This window comes from Planococcus citri, chromosome 2, assembly GCF_950023065.1.
Source record: "Planococcus citri chromosome 2, ihPlaCitr1.1, whole genome shotgun sequence".
Taxonomy (NCBI): domain Eukaryota; kingdom Metazoa; phylum Arthropoda; class Insecta; order Hemiptera; family Pseudococcidae; genus Planococcus; species Planococcus citri.
The window spans coordinates 75,469,004-75,475,003 of NC_088678.1; positions in this window are offsets into that span (position 1 = coordinate 75,469,004).

Consider the following 6,000-nt stretch of genomic DNA (forward strand, 5'->3'; position numbering starts at 1 on the left):
TTTATCGATTTTCTTATTTCAAATGATTTTTGATTTTTGACAGAAAATATTGGAATTTATCGATTTTCTCATTTCGAATGTATGCAGATCAATTTTGGACTCGATAATTACTGGACAAAAATTAATTAAATGAATCGAGTCGTTTGCGAATGATTCACTAATACGAATCAATTTGTTCGCGAATGATTCATCAAAAATTGAGTAAATGAATCGATTCGTTCGCAAACAATTCACTTACACGAATCGATTCGTTCGCGAACGAGTCACTCACACGAATTGATTCGTTCGCGAACGATTCACTTACACGAATCAATTCGTTCGCGAACGAGTCACTTGTACGAATCGATTCTTTCGCGAACGAGTCACTTATACGAATCAATTCGTTCGCGAATAATTTAGTAACTATTGATTAACTCATTCGCGAATGATTCACCAAGAAATCAATCAATTTATTTACCAAATTGTCAATTGTTTGTAAATGATTCGACTGGATTGTAAATAGATCAATTGCTGTAAAAATGTTTCAAAAAAAGTGAATCAATTCGTTCCTAAAAAAATTTTATTCGAAGAAAAGTCGGTCTTCTCACGCTAAATGCGTGAGTGTTTTTTTCAAATTAGCTTCAATTTACAATAAATTGTGTCATTTTAACAATTTCCTCAGCAATTTTGAGAAATTTTATAAACGATTTGAGCAATTTTTTCAAGAATCAAAAAATTTTAGGACCATTTATTTTCAATTTTTCCAACCTTTTCAATGAATTTTTCACCCATTTTGTAATGGTTAAGGATATATGGCCACACTGTTGGTTTAACTCCCCTTTACCCTCGGCTCTCCAATGTTGCACGTATTGCAACATTGTATCTTTTCAAAGTATTCCTTTTCTCGATCGCATCACGTTTATACGTTCGTGATGTGGTTTCATCAGTTAATTTGTATAATTTCGGTTGAATATAAATGTTTCACACGTTCGCGAAATGTTTCATTTAATATACTGGTGAGTTTGCTCTAGGTACTAATTATCAAAGGTTCAAGTTTCTATTTCGATTGACCCTGGCAGAGATAGAGATTATAAGGTATGACTCGTATGGAAGATAATTAATTCTGTTTCCTACACCTGAAGTAGTTAGTTTAGGCTTACGAGTACTTATCACAAATTCACTGGTTCATCTCTGTTAAATTTAACAGTTTCTCAATTTTACATTTTTTTATAACTAATTTCTTATATTTTTAAAACACTGCTTTGATTACTTTTTCATATGTTTTTTTCAATTTGTAACAAATGGTGTCATTTTTCCTGATTTCGCATGAATTGTAAAGAATTTTACCAAGTTTTTGAACAATTTTATCGATATTTTATACAAATTTTGGTAATATTTTTCAAAGCTAAATTGGTGTAATGAAACTTTTTTTTCAATTAATTGTAAACGTACGAGTATAGTCTCTTTTTAATTGCACAAATTACCGTTTTTTCATCGTAAGAATGGTTCTTCCTAAATTGTATTATTGTACATAAGTAATTTGACTTATCTGCTTGTGGCATGTGAAATAATTATGTGTCGTTGAGTACCTATACATATTTTTTTACCATTCAATATAGAATGTCTGTCGTTGGAGGAATTTTTTGACATGCTTTTGTTTCTTGTCGCTTAGACCTCTTATTTTACTTGTGTCGTGCAACTGCATTCGCCCTTTTTGTCGTAACGATAAATCATATACCTATTACAAAAAACTACGTAAATTGCTATACACATTATCAACTACTGCATTCCACGGAAGCTGGTTTATTTTCTCATTTCCTCTAAAAAATTGAAAATGTGGATTAATCTCGCTTTAAAATGAACGATTCGTGATAAAACCAACAATGTGATATTCGAAATCAGTATCTGCCGATAAAAATTTGGATAGCAACGATGCACATGAACCAGTAAGTGGCCGAGATGGATCGTGAAATAACGCTCTTTTGTAAGAATGTTCGCGTAATATGTACCTTTATGTTAAAAACATAGAAATCATAGTTTCGAAACATTGGCATAATTTTCGATTAACTCGCATTTAATCAGCGTAATTGAATTTTGAAAATTGATCGCTATTCAGGTATCTACCTATATTATTACAATTATTAACCAAAATGCCAACCCAAGAGCCATATTGCGCAGGAATAATTCAGGAAATTGGCAATCATTATGAAGAGAATATATATGAAAACATCACCATACCGATATGTTTGGTAGGGATGATCTTGAATCTACTCAACGTATTGGTATTAACGAGGAAAACTATGAATTCGCCACCGAACCTAATACTTGCTCATTTGGCCTTTGCTGATTTTATAGCTTTACTATCACTTATTGTAGAATATTGGATGGTATTCATTCAACCTAAAAGTGGTTTTGTCCTAGAACAATCCTACGCATTGACAATACTTTATTGGTACAGCAGTATTTTTATATGCACGGCTCAATTTATATCTGCATTTCTGACAGTCATTTTATGCCAAAATCAGCCAATAAAAACATATTTGTAGGTGGTAGAAGAATTATGCGGGGGTAAGAAAAAGGGATACGTTACCCATATTTCTTAATCAACTGCTTCAATAATTTGAAGGATTTTGTTGAGCGTTTCAATTCAGGGTGTCTAACTGTCTGTACAGGAATTTGGTGACCAAAAATCACTACCTTCCTTTCGAAAAAATTACCACCTTCCGAAATATGTCCATTCCCCCCCCCTCTATAAGATCGATTTTCCGCTTTTTTTGCAGAGCATAAGTATGTCCAAGTGTCCATAACAAAATTTCAAAATAAAAAATCCAGACTTCAGCCGGACGTTTTTTAAACACTTGGGATTTTTTAACAGGGGAAGAGGATGGGTGAGGCAAAATTATTTGCTTTTCTAATATCTTTAGACATCCTAAGATTTTTTTCAAGCAAACGGATGTCAAAAATATAATTTTATTATTTCAATTTTCGATTTTATTTTTACATTCAAGGTCCTTTCTTCTTTGCTAAATGTAATGAATTTGGGCGAATAAAAAACGTTCTTCAACGTAATAACAAATTTATAAAAAATACGAGTAGGTATAGGTACAAAAATTTAATGCAAAATTTAAGCGTTTTTTGTGAAAAAAATACCAAATTTTCGAAATAAAATATCGAGTTTTGAAGTAAAATAAGTAAGAGATTAGGTGCACCAGGGGAAGTCAAAATTCGGGTAAGTCTGAAAAACTGCTCTAGCTCTTAGAGGCTTATATCTGCTGAAGCGCTACCCAGGAGTAACTTGATGGTACTACCCCTACTTCATCACAGCATAAAAATTTTCGCAACCCTGTTTCATTTTACAGGCTTTTGATTGGTTCTTTTTTAGTTGCTGTTTTGAATTTGAATTCAAAGTGTAACCAATATTTTTCAAACTGCTTTTTACCTCAGAAGAATTGATCAGTAAAACTGATATTATACGTCTTAGGTGAAAGTATTCCTAAAACAATAATGTAAAACCCCAAGTATTCAATTTTTATTAATTTTCAATAATTCATTATTTATATCGCTTGTTCTGACTTACCCCCTAAATTAGTGCTATGGGGTAGGTAAGTCAGAAAAGTGAACATTGATAATTAGGATTCAACTTCATCGATGTGTAATATGTAGAATGATGTTTTCGAGGTCGTAGAATCCGAATCTGGAGTTACTTTTTGTATAGGAGTGGGAGGGGGGTGAGGCGTGCAGGTGAGGGGGAAATTCCAAATTTTTCCTACATTATTGTGTAATATGTCAAATAATATGTTTTCGAGGTCGTAGAATTCGAATCCGGAGTCATTTTTTGTGGTGAAGGTGGAAGGTGAGTCGTAGGTTCGTATGGGTGGGGGATTTCACATTTTGCTTATATTATGGTACTTTTGCTCAATGTTTTCTTATACCACTGATGTTCAAAGTTGACAGTTTTTTGTATAACATCAGAATTCAGAACATGTTTTGAAAAAAAAAATCCTATACAATCAGGCAATATCATGTGTTCTTTTTTGCAGGGTGATGTCAAATGTGTATTTTGGAGTGGTGTAGTGTATACTACGTTTTGAGGATTTTTTGTTTTGTTTTCTCAGAAGATGATAATTATTTTTTCTCTTACATGAATTTTTTAATTTTTTACAAATACATTTTGTACTCTACAATAAATTGTCAGATGAATTGTTTTGTTTTTCTGAAGTTACCACAAAGACAGCCAAAATGCCACTATGGAGGAATTAATAGGCAGGAGGGGAAGCTTTCTACAAATCGCCATTTTCATACACATCCGTGTTTTTGAGCAGAAGGTATTTCAAATAACCATTAGTTAGCTCATTTCGTTACTGTTCCAACTTCCAGGGGGCACAGTGGACCACAACCTCCCCTTCCCAAACGGAGATACTTAAATAACACCCGACTCTAAAAACTAGCTCAAGATTCGAATTCTGCGACCTCGAAAACATATAAATCAACATATTACACAATAACATAGGCAACATTTGAAATTTCCTCTCTCTCTCCTTTACTTATCTCCCACACCTACAGAAAAAAAATAACTCCAGATTCGAATTCTACGACCTCGAGAACATATTCGTCGTCGTGGCGTCGTCGTTTCCTTATAAGTGGTAGGCCTATTGGCCTGTCTGCTGTGGTGTGGAACCTGTTGAGGATGAGCCTGAGGTATCAGTGAGTTTTCTCCTTGGTCTCCCTCTGCTTCTTTTCCCCGTTGGTGTATATTGGAGGACCTGTTTTGGTGATCTTGTTTCCTCCATCCTTTTGACATGATTTCTCCAATCTTTCCTATACTTTTTTATCTTTTTCATGACTGGCATCACTCCGTGATCTGCTGTTATTTTCTCAGATGGGACTCTGTCTCTGAGAGTCACCCCTGCCGTTCTCCTCATGAACTTCATCTCAGCTCCCGTTATTCTTCTTTTATCAAATTTCTTCAGTGCCCAAACCTCGCTTCCATAAGTTATCATTGGTATTGCTAGGGTATTGTACACCTTCAATCTTGTTTCTTTTCGCACCTTACTGCTTCTCAGGGTCCTATTTATCAGTCCTGTGACTCTCAGGAACTTTGCAATCTTTCCACCAACATCTACTTCTCCCTGGTATGATATCGTGTTTCCCAGGTATTTGAAATTATTGACCTGTTCAATGATTTTTCCGTTTATTACAATCTTGCTTCTTACTGGTTCCTTTCCTTTGAAGGCCATTGTTTTTGTTTTCTCTGATGATATTCTCATATCATGCTTTTCTGATGTCTTTGTTAGATTGTACATTGATCTCTGTAGGTCATCTTCTGTTTCGGCTAGTACTGCTTGATCATCTGCGAAAAATACTGTTGATATTTCCTGCCTTCTGTCTGTCTTGATTCCTTTTGGTTTCATTTTCTGCCATTCTTTCACCATGTGATCCATGTACATGTTGAATAAAACACAAGACAGTGGGCATCCCTGGCGAACTCCCCTGTTTATTTCTGCTTGTTCTGAGAGTTTTTTTTCCAATTCCTACTCTTATTCTGGTGTTCTTATAAATGCTGTTTATTACCTTTCGAATTTTATATGTTATCTCTTCATCTTTTAGCACTTCAAACAGTTTTTTTCTATTGACCCTATCATATGCTTTTTCCAGGTCTATAAAGCACATATGTGTTTCTAGGTTGTATTCGATCCTTTTTTCCATCAGTAGTTTTACTGTAAAACTTGCATCAGTGCATGATCTTCCTTTTCTGAATCCATTTTGACTTTCTGACATCTTTTCTTCTGCATGGTCTGCCAGTCGTTTTGCCAGTATTTTTGCATATATCTTGTAGCAGGTATTGAGTACTTATTCCTCGGTACTCGGTAGTTTTTCAGGTTTGACATATCACCTTTCTTGAACAGTGGTATTACAATTGCTGTTTTGAATTCTTCATGTACCTTTTCTTCTTGGTACATCCTATTTAGGAATTCCACCAGTCTTCTTTTGAATTCACCACTTGCGTATTTGTACAATTCT